Raw genomic sequence first — 16,002 nt, 5'->3', positions numbered from 1 at the left:
AGGGTTTGGCTTCTGCCAGCGCTTCCTTCGAGCACCGCTTTCCGGGGGCTTGTGATGGACAGCCCCCTCCGGGCTTACCGACTGTGGGTTAACCATTAAGAAATCATAGTTTGATCGCGGAGCACCCTAGTGAACTTGCTTGCGCTTAACTGAACCAGGATGCACAAAAGCGATGCTTCCCAGTCCGAGCTGCCGGGTCATTCCTCCCACTCAAGAAAAGTTCCTGCTGCTTTTCTCTTGTCTTGTCTTGAAGGGGCAGCACTGCTGTTGGTAAGCACTGGCTGATCTAAAGATCGGTTGGTAAAGGCATGAATACATGAAGAAAATCCCCCGTGGATTGAATATACATGCGTGTTTGGTTTTGGAAATTCATGCATACTAGCAAGGAGACTGAGAGTCTGCAAGAGGTCTGAAAAGCACCATTCTGCTAGCTCCCTGCATTAAAGAAATCCGAAATCAGCCCTTTTGTTCCCAAACCAACATAAAAGAATTTGGGGATTACTTCTATTTGCTTAGTGATTTCCTAGATGGCCTGCAGTCACCTTTTCAGTCTTTACATGAGGAACTAGAAACTACTCTTCCCTTTCCCTTCCCCTTCCCCTTCCTTTTCTCCTTCTCCTTCACCTTTTCTTTCCTCTTCCCCTTCCTGTTCACCTTCCTCTCTTCTTAAGAAGCTTGCCATATCCAAAGCCACTGAAAGCGTACCATATCAAATACTATTATCAAGAAAAATGGGCCAGTGTGTGTTTACATTTTTGAGAAACTATCTAATTTTGTGGTTTTTCATTATTTTTCCTTAGGACCCTTGCGTCATTAAGCGTACAGGCTGGACAGTGCTCATTGGAAAAGCAGGTGGTTAATGTTTGACTTTATGCTCTTTATTCAAGGCCTTGTTTACCACACACTCTTCAGACTCTGCTGAGAACAGAGTTACTCATTTCTGGGTGGGAGACAGAAGCACGAAGGGAGTGGGGTTTTGGTTGGGACACCTGCTCTGGGGTACGTAGGGTGGGGGTTTTCAGAGCTCTGCAGGGTGGGTGATCCTATGCTCAAATCACAGCCCCATTTGCTCCAGACTCCTGCCCAGATCTCTAACAAGCTCCCCAAAATGAGAATCAGTCTTAGAGTGAAAAATGTTCACAACCCATGTAAATTAGCTTTACATGACTGAACTAGCACCATATAGGAAATCTGTCACACAAACTCAACTGGGGTAGAGTCACATTTTCCAGGGAAACGTATACCAGCCTTAATCATTCTCTCCCTTTTTATATTCCCCTACCTCATTTACTAAATACTTTCCAAAAGATGAAGTTGGGATCCTACAGAGAAGTCGTTGCCTCCTGCATGCAACCCTCCTAGATGTCTCTTCATGTCTGCCCTGGCTCTTCTTTTGTCCCTGATGCTGCGCTTGGGCCAGGCTGGAACTGCAAGCGACACATCTTCCCTCATCTGTGTTTTCATGATCTCAGCTCAGAGCAAAAATTTCAGGGACATCAAGAGGATCCTAATATTTATATTAGGAAAGCAGCTGTGAGTTTATAGCATTCAGCTTTGTGTAGATGGGACATGAAGAAGGGAGGGGACACTGGGGTCCAGGCCAGAAAGGATCAGCGTCTCATGAAGTCCGATCACTAACAATCACAGCAACCATGTAGTGGGCTTTGGTCCACACCAGAGACTTCAAGGAATTACCTCTACCCATCACAAGTTTGGCAGCAAAAAAACAGCAGCCAGAACTATAATGTGCCACAAGAAGACCAGAGGGTGACTGAGGGCATGGCCAGTGTCCCTACCTGGCAAGGGATGTGTTAAGGGGAATGCCTAGAGGATGCCACAGAGCCTACCCCAGTCTAAGCCACCTCCTCTTGCCCTGGTCCAGAGTCACCAGAAAACTCCAAACATCTGGTATCCTCCAGAGGGTGCCTCATCATAAAACCATAGAAGGGTTGAGGTTGGAAAGGACCTTGGAGGTGTCTAGCCCAGCCCTCTGCAGGTCCAGTCAGAACCAGTTGCACAGGGTCTGCTCTATTTGAGTCTTGGACGCCTCCAAGGACAAAGACATCACAACCTCTCTGGGCAACTTGTTCCAAGGCCTGAAAAACCTCATCTTGAAAAAATTCTAAATTAGGCTAGATCACTAAGACAAGGCGACTTATACCACATACACTGCCTCACGATAGTCACCAGCAGCACCTGTGACCGCCAGTGATCCCCAGAGGGAACTTATCCCAGACTGCCAGCTCCCTCAGCTTACTCTGCAACTTAGAAATAAAAGCACAGGGAACATGATGTGGAGTCACTGAAGTTGTCTGGATGTGAGCCAGCAGACAACTGGCTGCAAGACTTGTTAGAGAAAGTGCGGTGTGGTAGCTGTGAGCATATACATGCTGCACTAGCCGTGATACATCTGTACCACCACTTCATAACACACCAGACTTCATAATTAAAGTATTCTCCATCACCAGTCCAACTACTCTAGGTACCCACCACTATGGTAGTACCAGAGCTGTAGAGGACATCATGTAGGATGTCACAGGTAAGGTCAAACAGGCCTTTACCCTTTACAACTTTTATTGCATAGGTATCAAATTCTGTGTTTATATAAAAATGTAAAGGTACTCCATATGATGTTATTTCTCAAGAGTACCTTCACTTTTAAGTCACATCAAAGGCTATGAAAAATCTAAGTTGCTCCCCAGAATTTCACTAATCTTTTTGTTTATGCTTTCATTGGGATGAAGTAGTCCAAGAAACACATTCCTGAGTAAAGCAGCACTTGCAACATTGTGAGACCAGATAAGAAAATCACCAAGAAATAAAAGCAGGGGAGGCAATAGGTAGGAATCCCAAATTCCAACCTCTGAAAGTCAGAAATTGTACCGTGCATCTGGCATCGTTGTCTGCTATAGAGGAGAGTAACTGGGAAGCAAAAGATGGAGTTGGTTTAACTATTTAATGATGTGCTAATAGAGTACACGTTTCTTTGATAAGTTGCTCTCTTTAAAAATTCACTGAACTCTGCTCAGCAATGCACTCTTGTGGATCTTAGAGAGTTGTGACAAATGATTGCCTGATTATAAAATTCTCTGTAAACAGGGCTTTGTAAGCTCTACAGCAGACCGCCCTGCTCTCTGTTGGCTCTTTATCTTCAGTGCAGAAACATATGTAACATTTATAGTGAAGGCAGCACTTGCAACTCTCTCCAAGTTCTCTAACATGTTACGAAAAGCCCAAATATTTGTTTGTGCAAAACAAAACTTTTCCTAAATTTGTGTTCACTTATGTACATGAAAAAGTACACTGTGTTGCTTGCCAGATTTAATTTTTTTGTTCATAAAACCTTCAAAGCAGTGAAAATCTTCCATCATAATTTGAGGGTTTTTTTCCCTTCTTTTGCTAAGTCAAACTAATTTGGTAAGTTAGGCCTGTCCTCCACTTTCTACTTTGCCAGTTGCCTATTCTAAGTGTAACAGATATTAATGAATTGAGTGGCATCCTGATAGACCATGAAAACTTTAAATATTGAGGGAGAGGAGATGCTGATTTTAATTTGCTGCTGAAGATATAGTGAACAAGGTGATCCACTGGGCCTTTTGGATACAAGTAAATAATGAAGATAAATACAGTAAATTCTTGAAACACGGCTTTGTAGGAAAAGCCTGAGAAAAAGACTTTTTAAATTGGACTCTTGCTGTTATATCTCAGGCAATGCATTTTATATGGCATACGTCATGCACACTAAAAACCTTCATTTGGTGAACTGCACTGACAACTGGCTTTGTTCACCTTTGTTCTTATTTAAAACAGGTTGTTCCATGCAGCTGTTAAAGAAACTGTGCACATGCACACACATTTGCACACAGGCTTTTTTATTACTCCTCAGATCTTTCTAAATAAGTCATGCTGCCTAGATTTTAAATTCTTTTTCTCTTTGCAGCATGAAAATTGCCCTACGTTAGGATCTGCTGCCTTTTATTGAAACATGATTCAAAAGTTTAACAAAAGAATTTCTGGCTCTGTTTTCACCTTTTTTTCCCCCTCCCCTTCTGGTTTTGTGCTTTCGTAACACTTGTGTGTATCATTTTGATATCTGGGAAATCTCAGTATCTCCAGTACAGGTGGGACTTACTGAAGTAAAAGTGATTACAGCTGAAGTAGGACCTGTCTATGTCAAGGATACTGTTTTATAGTATGATTTGATCCTTATTTTGTGAATAAGCACCAACAACATCACAGAAGTGGGCTGTGGCCCTTTGACCAAAGCATCTCTGGAGTCTGGGGAAGAGGTGTCCAGGACCTGAGAGAAGTGCACATGGCAGGATGGTTCCTTGCTGCACTCTGTGGACCTGCCATTTTTAGCATTGGCTGCTTCAGGTATCTGTGCTTTATCAGAGCACACCACCAAATGCCATCTTTACCTGCTCTGGTCTCCACCCTTGTTTTTCTAAAGCACTCACTTCTGATATGCTAGCTGTTCATGTGGAAAAATGACGTGGAGGAGTGAGCTTGAGGCTTTGAGAGCAGGGGAGAGCTGTGGCTGTTCTCAGCTTACCAGGAGAGTCTTAGACTTTTGGCAGGGTCCTGGCTTCTTTTGCTCAAGTTGGGTCTGGAATGTGAATTAAGCCTGACTGATTTTCACCTGTGTGTTGCTTTTGATCTGTTGGCATCTGGCTTCTCTGTTCCTGCCCCTTCTGCTGCCTCCCCCTCCCCTGACTTCTCCAAGTGTGGGTTTATAGAACAGAAATACTCCATCTGGAGATAAGGGTCACATTTTTAAGCGTGACAGTAAGTAACTTATAAAGAACAGTGGCACGTATTCCCTTATTGGAAACTGAAAATCAAGGCAGAATTACTTTTTTCCCCTAAAGTGTATAATCTGTTGGTGCAAACAAGTTGTGGGAAGTCCCAGTGCCTGTGCTATGCTGCATCAAGCAACGTCATCAATATGATGTTTTCTGCTTAATTTTTGCTGTATTTTTCTTTATATGTCTTCTTCTGCCTGTAGCTCCGTCTCTCATCTTCATCTCTTCACTGTCTTTCTTCCCTCTGTTATCCACCTGGAAGCCTCGGCAGCGCTCTACTTTCACCAACAGCCAGTTCCCCTCATCACTCACTCTGTTCTCATTAATTTCTTAATTCAAATTCACTTCTTGTATTCTTTGTCTTGTGGCTGTCAACCCCTGCTCTAAACCTGCCTCTTTGCTATTCCTCGTCCTTTACCTTTCAGTTCCATCAGTTCAATTCTTACGAAGCTGCTCTAACTCCTACTGACCTTTTCTGGACTTCCTTTTCTTTTGTGCTTCTTCTCACTGACCCCTCCCTCAAAGCAAGGCGATCCAGTGACTGGCTGGGACTGAAAGGCAACAGAGCCCTACACCTAAAACTAAAGGTTGTCCACCTCACTGCTTTCCGTTTGATACGCCACTGAAATAATGTCTTTGATAGAGTGAATAAAACAAGTGGGCAGGAAAAATGAGAGAAAACAGGCTCCAAAGAATTGCTGCTTTGTTTTAGTATCAAGCAACCCAAGTGGTCATGTCTGGAGTTACCATGACAGGGTCTCAAACATGGTTTAAAAAAAAGAAGTGAAGTGGTTTAAAATCTGGATTTAGGAAGTAGCATCATTCATATAATTGCACGCACTGGGCTAGTCAAGCATGGAAAACCTCACACAGCTGTACAACACCAATACAGCTTGAGAGCAAGAGTCTGCTCAAGTGGAGTCAATATAAAAGCTCCATCTCCCTCAATGCAGGGTCTCAGATTTTCTTAGAAATACAGGCCACGTGTGCAGTGACTTATATCATATTTGGCCACCTCAGTCACAGCTTGACATAGGGATAAAACAATACACACCTATAAAAGTGGAGAAAAGTAAATAATCTCATGAAGATTCCTTCTTGATTTTCAAACATGACTTCCTGTGAGCACCATATTCAATGATAATGAATATAATGGATCCTCAGTAAATTTTTCAAATGTTGTAAAAGAGCAGTCAGCGGCTGCTCTTATGAACTGAAGAGAGACTGATAGATTTTAACAACACCATCCTGGCTGCCACACCACCTCCTAATATATCATGTCCCAGCTGTCAGTCTAAAAGGCTATGAAGGTATTTCTGTTAATTCTCATGCCAGGACCTCAGCCTTCAGTTCTTGCCCTGAACACAAAGGAGCCCACACCTGCCCACCACATCAGTCTCACAATCCCACCTTTGCTAATGCCTTTTGCCCTTGTGTTCTGGAGGTGCAGCATAAATGGACACCTTCCTCCCCACCCACCCCCCACCCCACCAAAAAAACCAAATCCAAACCCCACCACAACCCTAAACAAAAACCCAAACAAAAAATCCCTACACCTACACAAAGGTTTTCTATTACCATATAGCTAATTACTACAGCTCATGCAATTCTTAGGTTTGCTGCTTGCATTAGATTTGAGTCTATTGAGAGGCAATTATAGAAGAAGCTGTCCCCACTGTACACCCCACAGCACTCACCCAGGGGCTAGGCTCTCCCAAGATCTGACCCTGCTCTGAGCCTGCTATTCTAACCTCCTACCTGTAGCTGCTTAGAGCAGGATCCAAAAAAGACTCACATAGATTTCTGGAATGCAATTAATGAAGACTTTAAAGAGGGAAAGATAAACCACCACACCCCCCCCAAAAAAAAAAAATCTGAATGTTCATGGACACCTGATTTTGGGGCAGATCTGTATCTTGGTTGCCCAAACTTGCTGTTGCACATCCTTGTAAGTCTCATCATCTTGCCTGAGCTGAACATCATTCTCCACCTGAGTTTTTTTGGGCCTCATGAAATACATGTTTTTACACACAGAACAGCGAGGGGAATGTTCTGAGGACCAGGGAGACAGGGGCTGACCACAACCATTGCACAAGGACGGGAGCCACAGGTGCTTCCATTCGAAGGAAGACTTGCAAGGGCAATGCCTCTTCCACCAGTGCCTGCGAGCTGCATTACTTGCCCAGGGAGTGGCATACCTGGTTTTATTTCTCTCTTCAATCTGAAATCATTCCAGTTTGCACTGGCCCTTTCCAAGGTGATGTCCTGATCACCAGCCTGTTGAGTCTTTGGACAGCAAAAGGAAATGACAGGGAAAACTCAAATACCCAGATGATGCCTCATGCATAAAGAGAGGCAAAATGAGTTTGGAAAAGCTTACAGACTCCTTGGTAGAATCAATAGGCAATACTGACCAAAAATAATTCAAAATACAAAGGTGTTATTTGGCTGTAGAAATTATGTAAAAATAATATTGTAATAAATTTTTATTATCATAAACAGAAATGTGTATAGAAGTCATATAAAAATATAATCATATAGGAAATAAATATTGTTGAGAAGTTGTTTTGCTGGAGCTATAACTCCAAGAAACTGCTGTATGTAAGACATTTATACACATCTTTGTGCTCATAAAGTCTAGCGTCAGGCTGGCGTTTTTATGGATTAGTTATTTCCTAAGACCCGAAGAAGCTGGATGCAGAGAGCTGAGTGTGCTAATGATGGACACAAAGCAATAGTACCTCCCACCGAAAGCAAGTTGGACCAACAGCGCATGGTCTGTCAGGTAAGAACATGAGCCAGTCAAACCAGGACACGCTCTTCTCCATCGCAGGATTAGCAATGCCCACAAAGAGTGAGCTGTCAACAACTGCAAGCGGCAGTGCTCTATCCTCTGTGCTGCCTGCCTGCCTTTCACTGGAAGGGACACTGTTTTGCCCCTACTGTTTTTGGAAACCGGAGTTATATCTCAGCTGGTAATTTGCAAAATGAAAAAATGTTGAAAGCTATGCATCATTTTAAAACAAGTTAAGTCATCTAGGAAAAGCCTGATATTTAAATGATGAAAGAGAATACATCTATCCCTTTCCAGTTCCTCTGAAAATAAACATTTTAAACGGAACTGTACCGGAATTTTCATCCTGTGATCTATATACTTGTCACCAAGAGATACTTTTTAACCTATGCAATAATTGCTATGTCAGAAAAGCATTGTAGACACTCTGGTCTAATTTAGTCTCATTTTCTGCTCATTTCTTTATCTTTTCTCATTGGGGCGTTACATAGTCAGCTACATTACTATTAATCATTCCTTAATATGAGCAACTGGATAACAGAGCTGTGTGAGTAATTGATTTTTCAGTTCCAGAGCTGAACCAAAATTTCAATAATTATCAAAGAAAAAAAAAATCACTTTCTTTTTCTCTCTCATTCAAGTGGGAAAAAAGTTTCATGAGGATTTCAGTGAAACCTTTGTTTGTCTTGAGTAAGTAATTTCATTTCCACCTTTGTAATTCTAAGAATAGCAGCAGATAGAGAGGACCGTATCTTGTCACCATTCACCAAGCTATCAAGTGAAAAATCCTCGCTTTTCAGGAGATGGAGAGACCAGGCTTGGTGAATTCCTGAGTCTGGGGGCATTTGAATACCCGGGCACTGACCTACAAGAAGATTTTCACCCCTTTGGTAGAAAGAACTCAAAAACTGTAAAAGTAACTTGTAAAAGTGGAAACATTTTACCTGGGAAGAGTGGGAACAGACACCCCAAGAGACCCAACAACATGACCAGGAAGACGTCCTCAGAGAAGGGGGTTTGGATCCCAACAGGCTGATGGGAGGGTTGGAAGTTTCCCACAGTCTGGGTGAACAGCATAATCACAGGGTTATTTGATATGGTTTTTTGACTAGCTGGTCTTGTGAATTAAGCCACCAGATTTTCTTTGATGACATTTATAATAATTATCTTACACCCAAAAATGGCACGTCTAATGAGTTTTTCAAAAATTAGTCCAAACACTAACTGTGGCAACACAATATTATAATCACAGATGCTTTACAAATATGCACTGAATTATACATCTGGTGTTCTGCATTTCTTCCCCTTTACATTTTGCGCAAGCTTTGGCAAATTTCACAAGAAAGTTTGGTTTGGAGTGTTGCACCGCCTGGGTTTTTGATTCTGCCTTAATATTTTCCCACATATAAGCCTTAAAAAGAAATGAAAACTGAAATGATGCAAATATAAAAGTCATTTTTGGTATTCTCCACTGCTGGTGGGGATACTGCAGGAATGAGAAGGGATGCACAACTTAGCACCCTTTTTGGGAAAGAAGAAGGAAAAAGTATTACATCTGTTTAGGGTTACGAAAGCTCACGGAGTCAGAATAAACCCCCAAGTCAGACGACATCTTGAGGTTCTTCACACAACTTAGTGGAAGTTATCTGACCATGTAGAACAGGTCTTGAATATTTGTAGGTCATTAATCAAAACAGTAAGTCATATACTTGGCTAACCAGTCTGTACATCTCTGAGCAGGCAAACTTCCATTTAAATGTAAAGCAAATATCCGACATGTTCAAGCTTGAGTGCCTATCAGCATATATTTATATTCATAAATAAGTGGCATCTGTCTAATTTTTTTTGGAAATTCACTGAAACCTGGCACTTTAACTGAAACCTGTTTCTAATCTTTCTGATGATTGAGTTCTTGTTTTCTTTGCCTAAAAAATTGACAACTCAAAAAGATGGCCTCAGTAGAGCTGTGAACTGATTTTTTTTTCAGTAGTATAATAACTCTGAAGCATGCCAAAAGCCCCGTAAAAGTTAAAAATGTTACCTATTGCACCCTGGACAGCGTTTGGGTTCATGAGTAGATTTTGAATGAAGTCATTTTTTCCCCCCATCTGAGCCTGGGAGCATTTGAATTGATGATTTTAGCAAGCAAACTTGCTAGGAATAATGAACTACATATAATTTTGTATAATAATTCTCTCTCAAGGGCTGTGAAGCTGATGCCTACTTAGAAATAATTTTGGAAGAATAGCTGAAACAACACATGATGCCATTTTATATAATCCCAGAAGTGACTGAAAGACTGGACAGTTTTGAGGACTATCCAAGTGTGAAGAGATGGATTTGGATTAGTCCCAGCTCATGGCAAGCCTCACATTGTGTAAGACTCGCAGTACTTTCATATTGTTTCTCCACAGTCTGATGTGGCTGTTTGTTCTTTCATTTTTAAATTACCTTTGGAGCCGTTTTGTTGGAACTTGGGACCAGATTCATTAGTTAAAACATAAACTTTGAGCAGTCGCTGCCTTGCAGTCAGCTAGAGCTGTAAAACAGGACCTGCAAAATGGATGACCTTCAGATTTAGTTAACTGTGCAGAAATGGTATGTGTCATTGCCAGGTTTTTTCATTTATTTCTTTTAATAGACTACCACAGAATTTGTGATCTGTGATCCTGTGAATATATTACATTGACAGAAAATAGACAGCATTTCCAAAGCACACCAATAGCATGTCAGCCTACAAGAAAAGAATAAAAGCGTTGTCGCCCTTGTCTTCTACATTATAAGATTAAAAGTTTAGAGATGCACTTACTGTCAGAGAGTGACTCAGTGCTCTACTATGGCCAGTAATGTGCAGTAAGATGAGTAACTACTGTAGGCAATGGTGAATTCCCACAGTCCCATCGGGCTGGCTTTTCCTTTTTCTGGGTCACAATTTGGAAACCAGGACACAGAAACAATCACCATATGAGAAAAAAGTCAGAGTACAAATGTGGCTAAGAACTCTCAGAGAAAAAAAATAGCAGAAATCTTTCTGTAAAGTAACTGAATTTCCAGACTTTAAAGGAATCACCAACAGATTACACAGTTACAGGCCAAAATCTGTGCTACATGTTTGCACCATACACCGCACCCCAATATCTCTGTATGGGGCTATTCTTACCATAGAATTTGGTCTTTAACTGGTAAATCACAGAGATTTATTAGTCCTGAACAGTTCATACTTTTGGCTTGATTGTTCTCTAAACAAGTAATTGACAGATACTCTGCCCTGCTGTCTTCCTGCCAGCTTCGTTATTTTACAAGCTCCATAAAAATCAAGGAAAAATGCAAACTGGAAAGGTAACGCGCACAAAATCTCCAAGCTGTGTCACACTCCAGCCTTTACACTTGCTTGGGTCCATCAAATAAAGGGAAACAAAAAGGCAAGAACTTCCCAGTAAAAGATTTGGTGCTGCCGTCTCATGGGAAAAGGGAGAAGGGGAGCTTTGGTAATAAAAGCAGAAACGCAAAAAGGGAAAAAGGATTTTAACAACTTGCTAACATAAACACTCCCATTTTTGTTTCAAGACGGCTGTGTGCTTTATTGCTCGCAGATCAGTTTCCTTTGCAGGTGATGCGGGCCCAGAATTACATCACCAGTAGAGCAGCCAAGAGCATCTCGGTGCCAGGATGACCGAAGCCGAGAGGAATGTATTATCGCAGACCTCCGAGGGACTTGCCAGTGCATTCCTTGCTGGGGGTGCTGCGATGGGGGAGGCAGAGAGGAGACAATTTTACTCGAAGTCTGAAAGGAAACTTTGTGGAGGAAAGATCTGGGGTCACAGTCCTGCTGTCTCCTCTAAGCAGATCTAATTATGGCCATGTACTTCAAAAAGAGTGTTTAACTAAAACCAGATTTAGCAGGGCACTGCTTAGGAAGTACAGACTGTATCCTCGGCCTTGCCTTTGAGGAAAATGCGAAATGCTTCAGTGCACTGGGATCACTGTCGCTGTGGTTGTAAAGAATAATTTGAAGCTGCGGCAAGGAAAGCAAGAGCCCATTTAAAATCCCCATCACTTCAACCAAGTCTTACAATAAAATGTGGCTAAGCATAATATCAATGCTTTCAGACCGATGATACGTTAGATACTGGGTGTGTATTTATTGACACGTCATGTGGCGGGGTAAAAGTCTCAGCAGTCTCAGGGATGGTGCTGGAAATGATCAAATTACTCACAAAGCAGTTGCACGGATCTCCTTCAACAGCTCCAACAAAGCCTTTCTGCCACATCACACTCTCTATTCGGCAAACCACGTCCCATGCATATGAAAGAAAATCCCTCCTCCCCCCATTTTTGAAGGCTTTCAGGATATTTCTGCCATCTGTCCCACTGGACGGGCTCAGTGCTCCTCACCACCAAGCCTGTTTCTGAACCATTAAAATCAGTGGGAGCTTTCCAGTGCTTTTAATAGCAGCAAAATGTGCTGTCAACAAAGGGGATTAAAAGGAGAGTACAAGACAAATTGTTCTGAGATTAGCACCTCTAAAAATGTCAGGATTTTCAACCTCATCTCCTAGGTTGATCAAGAAGCCAAAGCAGTGCTGAGGTTACACAGAGCTCTCCCCTTTTCCACCAGAAGAAAAAGCCCCGCTGATCAAATAAAGTTTATAATTGAACCTAAAGCTTTCTCTTCCTCCCCTCTCCCCTCTCCCCCTCCCCGACCCCCAATTCCCTAAAGGGGAAGGCAAGAGGGCTAGGACTAGGCAGTACTGTAACCAAGTACTGCTTCATGTTAAGCCTGCTTTACACAAGAGCTTTTTGGGGTAGGGAAGTGCTAAACGCTTGTTTAGCTGCAGCCAGCTCAGCTGGTGCCCAGGCTCACGCCACCAGCTCACTCCCCAAAGTGTGGTTGAAGATCGGGGGGTGCCTCTTCTGGCAGGACTCATTTTATCTTTGCGGCTGCTGCTGCGTGGTCTCCTGCTCTTCAGGTGCCCACTGCAAGCCACGATGTCAGTGCAGCTCCACTCAAATCCCTCATTCTCCACCTGCCAAACCAGAGAGACTCCCTACCCCACCATCTGCCACCAAAGGTCTCTGAGGGAGCCCAGGGGCCTCCAGCTCTTCTCCTTATTCCTCAGGCTTGTCAGGAGGCTCCGGGAAGGTGGCTGCTTTTGCACACCCAGGGATAGGAGATGCCCAAGGGCAACTTGATGCTACAGGAACAGCAGCTGAGGTGGGCAAGCATGGAAAAGGGTCAAATTTTGGTTCAATGGTAAAATTAGAAAATACTGTCACTAACTTTCAAAACATTCCCATCTTTAGATATGATTATAGTGTGCTATAGGACGATTTGCAAAACAATTCAGCCACCATGTCTGTAGAAGCACCACTAAAAGTACCAGATCTCTTTCATCTCTGTCTGGCAAATGGCTGTCACTACTCTTTTCCTGTAACATGCCAACCTTTTCCACAACCTTTCTACAGCTCAGTTGCACTTGGTGTTGCAGAGCCAACACCAACAGTCAGGCCCTCCAGCTCTCTCCATTTGCCCCTCCTAGCTGTCTACATTTTGAATATCCCTGTGTGCAATTTTCTCTTTTTTATACTTTTCATGCATAATTATTCTTGACAAATCATGTTTTCCTGTTACTTCCTTCCTGTGCAAGGCTGACTTAATAATTAGTCCTTCACAGGGACTGTTTGCTTTCATATCATGTTGTTGTGGATGGATTAGAGATAATGTATGAAAGTGCATGGAAAAAAATATTCCAAAGTAAATACATTAAGAGAGTGCTAGAAATATATTAGAACTGAGGCATATTTCTGCTCTTAAAGAATTTCCCTTTTTATCTTGTTCAAACTTTCACAGGACAGCAGAAGCAGATGTGGCCTCTAAAAGTTGGTGTGGACAACAATGGTTAGAAAAGATTGGTAAAATACTGTGAGGAAAGAAATTACCTAAATTACTTAGATCCAGGACAGAAATTATTACTGCTCCCATTGTACCAGACTGCTGTGAGACAGCTGTCCCACAGGACTGTTCTTCCTCTGGCTCACCCTGTCTCATTAACATTATAACTGCGAGTGCAGCACAGCGGCTGACGGGCAAAGTTCACCTCCGTGTCCCTTTTCTTTTTCATGGAGACTACAAGTCTGTTCAGCTCTTAATAAAATAACCCTCAGGCCTCAAAGCACCACAGTAAAAAAAAATTTTTATATATATAGTGGTACTTATAAAACAAGAATGCCTATGCAGGACCCTGAGAAATGCCTTTGGGCAGGTCCGTTCTCTGTCCCAATATGAAGATTAAGTGCATATGGGAATTTTTTATATGTTTTAACCTATTGCAACTTAATCTTTCCACTACAAACTCTTTCTTTTTGACAAAAATCTTTTGCTGATTGCCACTGTGGGACTTTCCTGAGAAGTCATCTCATCACCCTCTCTTTCTCCATGAATATAGCCCTCAAACAATACTACTTCCAGTTTCTAATGCCCACAAAGATGTGGGTGCAGCCTCAGTTTCATATGCACCGAGCAAACAAAGATGAGGAGCTGAGATAATTTAAGACTATACACGAATAAAAGTTTTCCAGCCCATCCTGATTTTGCTCATCTGCTCTGCAAGTGATCTGGGAGGAGGACCCTGTAGAGGGAAGGACAAGCATGCTTGGTTTTCTATGTATAGCTACATGCCATGTTCTCTCTGCTTGGTCTCTACTAAACTTGAAACTAATTTTCTCGTTAGTGCCTTAGACAAACAAAGTGGATGAAATAGCAAACATCAGGTTTCTTGTGTCACTCAACGTAAACCATAAGGGCTTCAGCACTGCAATTCTTACCCTGCAGCCACCAGTACAGAGGCATTGGCAACTAAAGCTGGTGGATTTAGTTGCTCTTAAAGATCTGCTTTCAATAGAAGTTCAAACTCAAATTCTTCTTTTTTTATTGCTGTTTGTCCAAAAATTGCAGAATGTAGAAAAACTGAAGTTTAAAAGACACAAAAGAGCAGGAAGAGTATGAGAAAATGCCCACAGAGGTGGGACTTGATACCTCAGCAGTAGTAATGTGAGAAAGCTTTTTAATCAATTCATTGAAGGAAGTTGGTTCAAAACAGGTCATAATATTAGGCTATTTAGTGGCCTTCACGAGTTGAGCTGGCATACTAAGAAGACAACAATTGTCAAATTAAAGTGAATATAAAGTGTAAAGACAAATGTAAATGGTATTTTAATACCAGTTTTACTTTTGTAACATTTTAGTTGCTTGCGTGTCCACACATACATGGATATTCAGCACAGAGAAAAAATGGCATTCGTGAGACTCAGATGTGAAATGGCTCCTTACTTGGAAATACAACATTTTTTTTATTTTCTGCAAAGAGAATCAAATTGCTAAGATGCAGAAGCATTTTTGTCCTTTAAAGTTTGCCAATCAACCCAGGAAAATAGAGAGACAGAAAAGCAGCAGCTATTAAAGCAGGAAATATGGTCACTGTAGCTCATGTGCCACCTACTCAAAGCTGGCGCTGAACTGAGCTCAGGAAATACACTAAACAATTTAGCTCCTGGCTTTTTGCAAATGTCTGCCACCAGGCTGTGGTTTCCTCAAAAGCATTTCTTCTTTGAACTTGCCTTAAGTATTTTTCTTAGGGTTTTTTTTTTAAAAAGAAAAAACACGTTGTGGATTGATTTCAAGCAGTTTGGTATGAGCAGGAAAATTTCATATTGAAAAACTGAGGCTGTTAGTGAGTGCTTCTGCTTCACCTGAGGTAGGTGCTTGCTCTTTTCTTTGAGACTCAGAGAACAAATTACTCCCACAATGAGGACAAAAACTTGAAGAAAAAAAATGGAGTGTATGAGGCTGTGAGAGAAACACTGCAAATATAGTTCAACACAGGGTGGGCATGTTTTATAAAACATGAAAATATTTTCTTCCAGGGGAACATAGATCTTGCCTGAGGCATGTGTCTTCAAAAATATGAAAAATGATGCAGAATTTTTGTGACTTTGCAAGCCTAAATGCGAAGGGCACGGCAAAGTCCCCACCACTTGTGTGCCAGTATCCTAATGTGTGTTGTCATTTTCTTTACCCTGTCCTCCTGCTGTGACAAACAGTGCCCTGTCCTTCACAAAATGCGGCACTTAGCTAAGCAAGCCAGCCCCAAACTTAGCCAACATAAATAACACCTGATCAAAAGCTACCAGGAGGTGAACCCAAACGGGTATGAGTAATTAAAAAAAAAATTCATTTCTTAATTCAAGCGCACACTATGGGAATATTCAATGGTATTGCCCTAGCTCTAGACCTGCACAGTAATGTACGTACTAATAACATGAGTGGACTGACATCTACAAATGGTTTACACATGAGTTTAGTGCCATTTAAATACAGAAAATACCAGACGATGTCACTGCTGA

General features: G+C 41.9%; 1 protein-coding gene across 2 annotated transcripts in view; it reads right to left on the bottom strand.

The window, feature by feature from the left end:
* FILIP1 (filamin A interacting protein 1) overlaps positions 1-16,002 on the bottom strand; it is a 54,370-nt gene that overhangs the window by 17,840 nt on the left and 20,528 nt on the right. The gene's annotated exons all lie outside the window — the stretch shown is intronic.

This window comes from Egretta garzetta, unplaced genomic scaffold (genome assembly GCF_000687185.1).
Source record: "Egretta garzetta isolate BGI_Z169 unplaced genomic scaffold, ASM68718v1 scaffold9, whole genome shotgun sequence".
NCBI classification, from domain to species: Eukaryota; Metazoa; Chordata; class Aves; order Pelecaniformes; family Ardeidae; genus Egretta; species Egretta garzetta.
The sequence above is the reverse complement of the archived record's forward strand: the minus strand, read 5'-3'. Positions and strand labels throughout refer to the sequence as shown.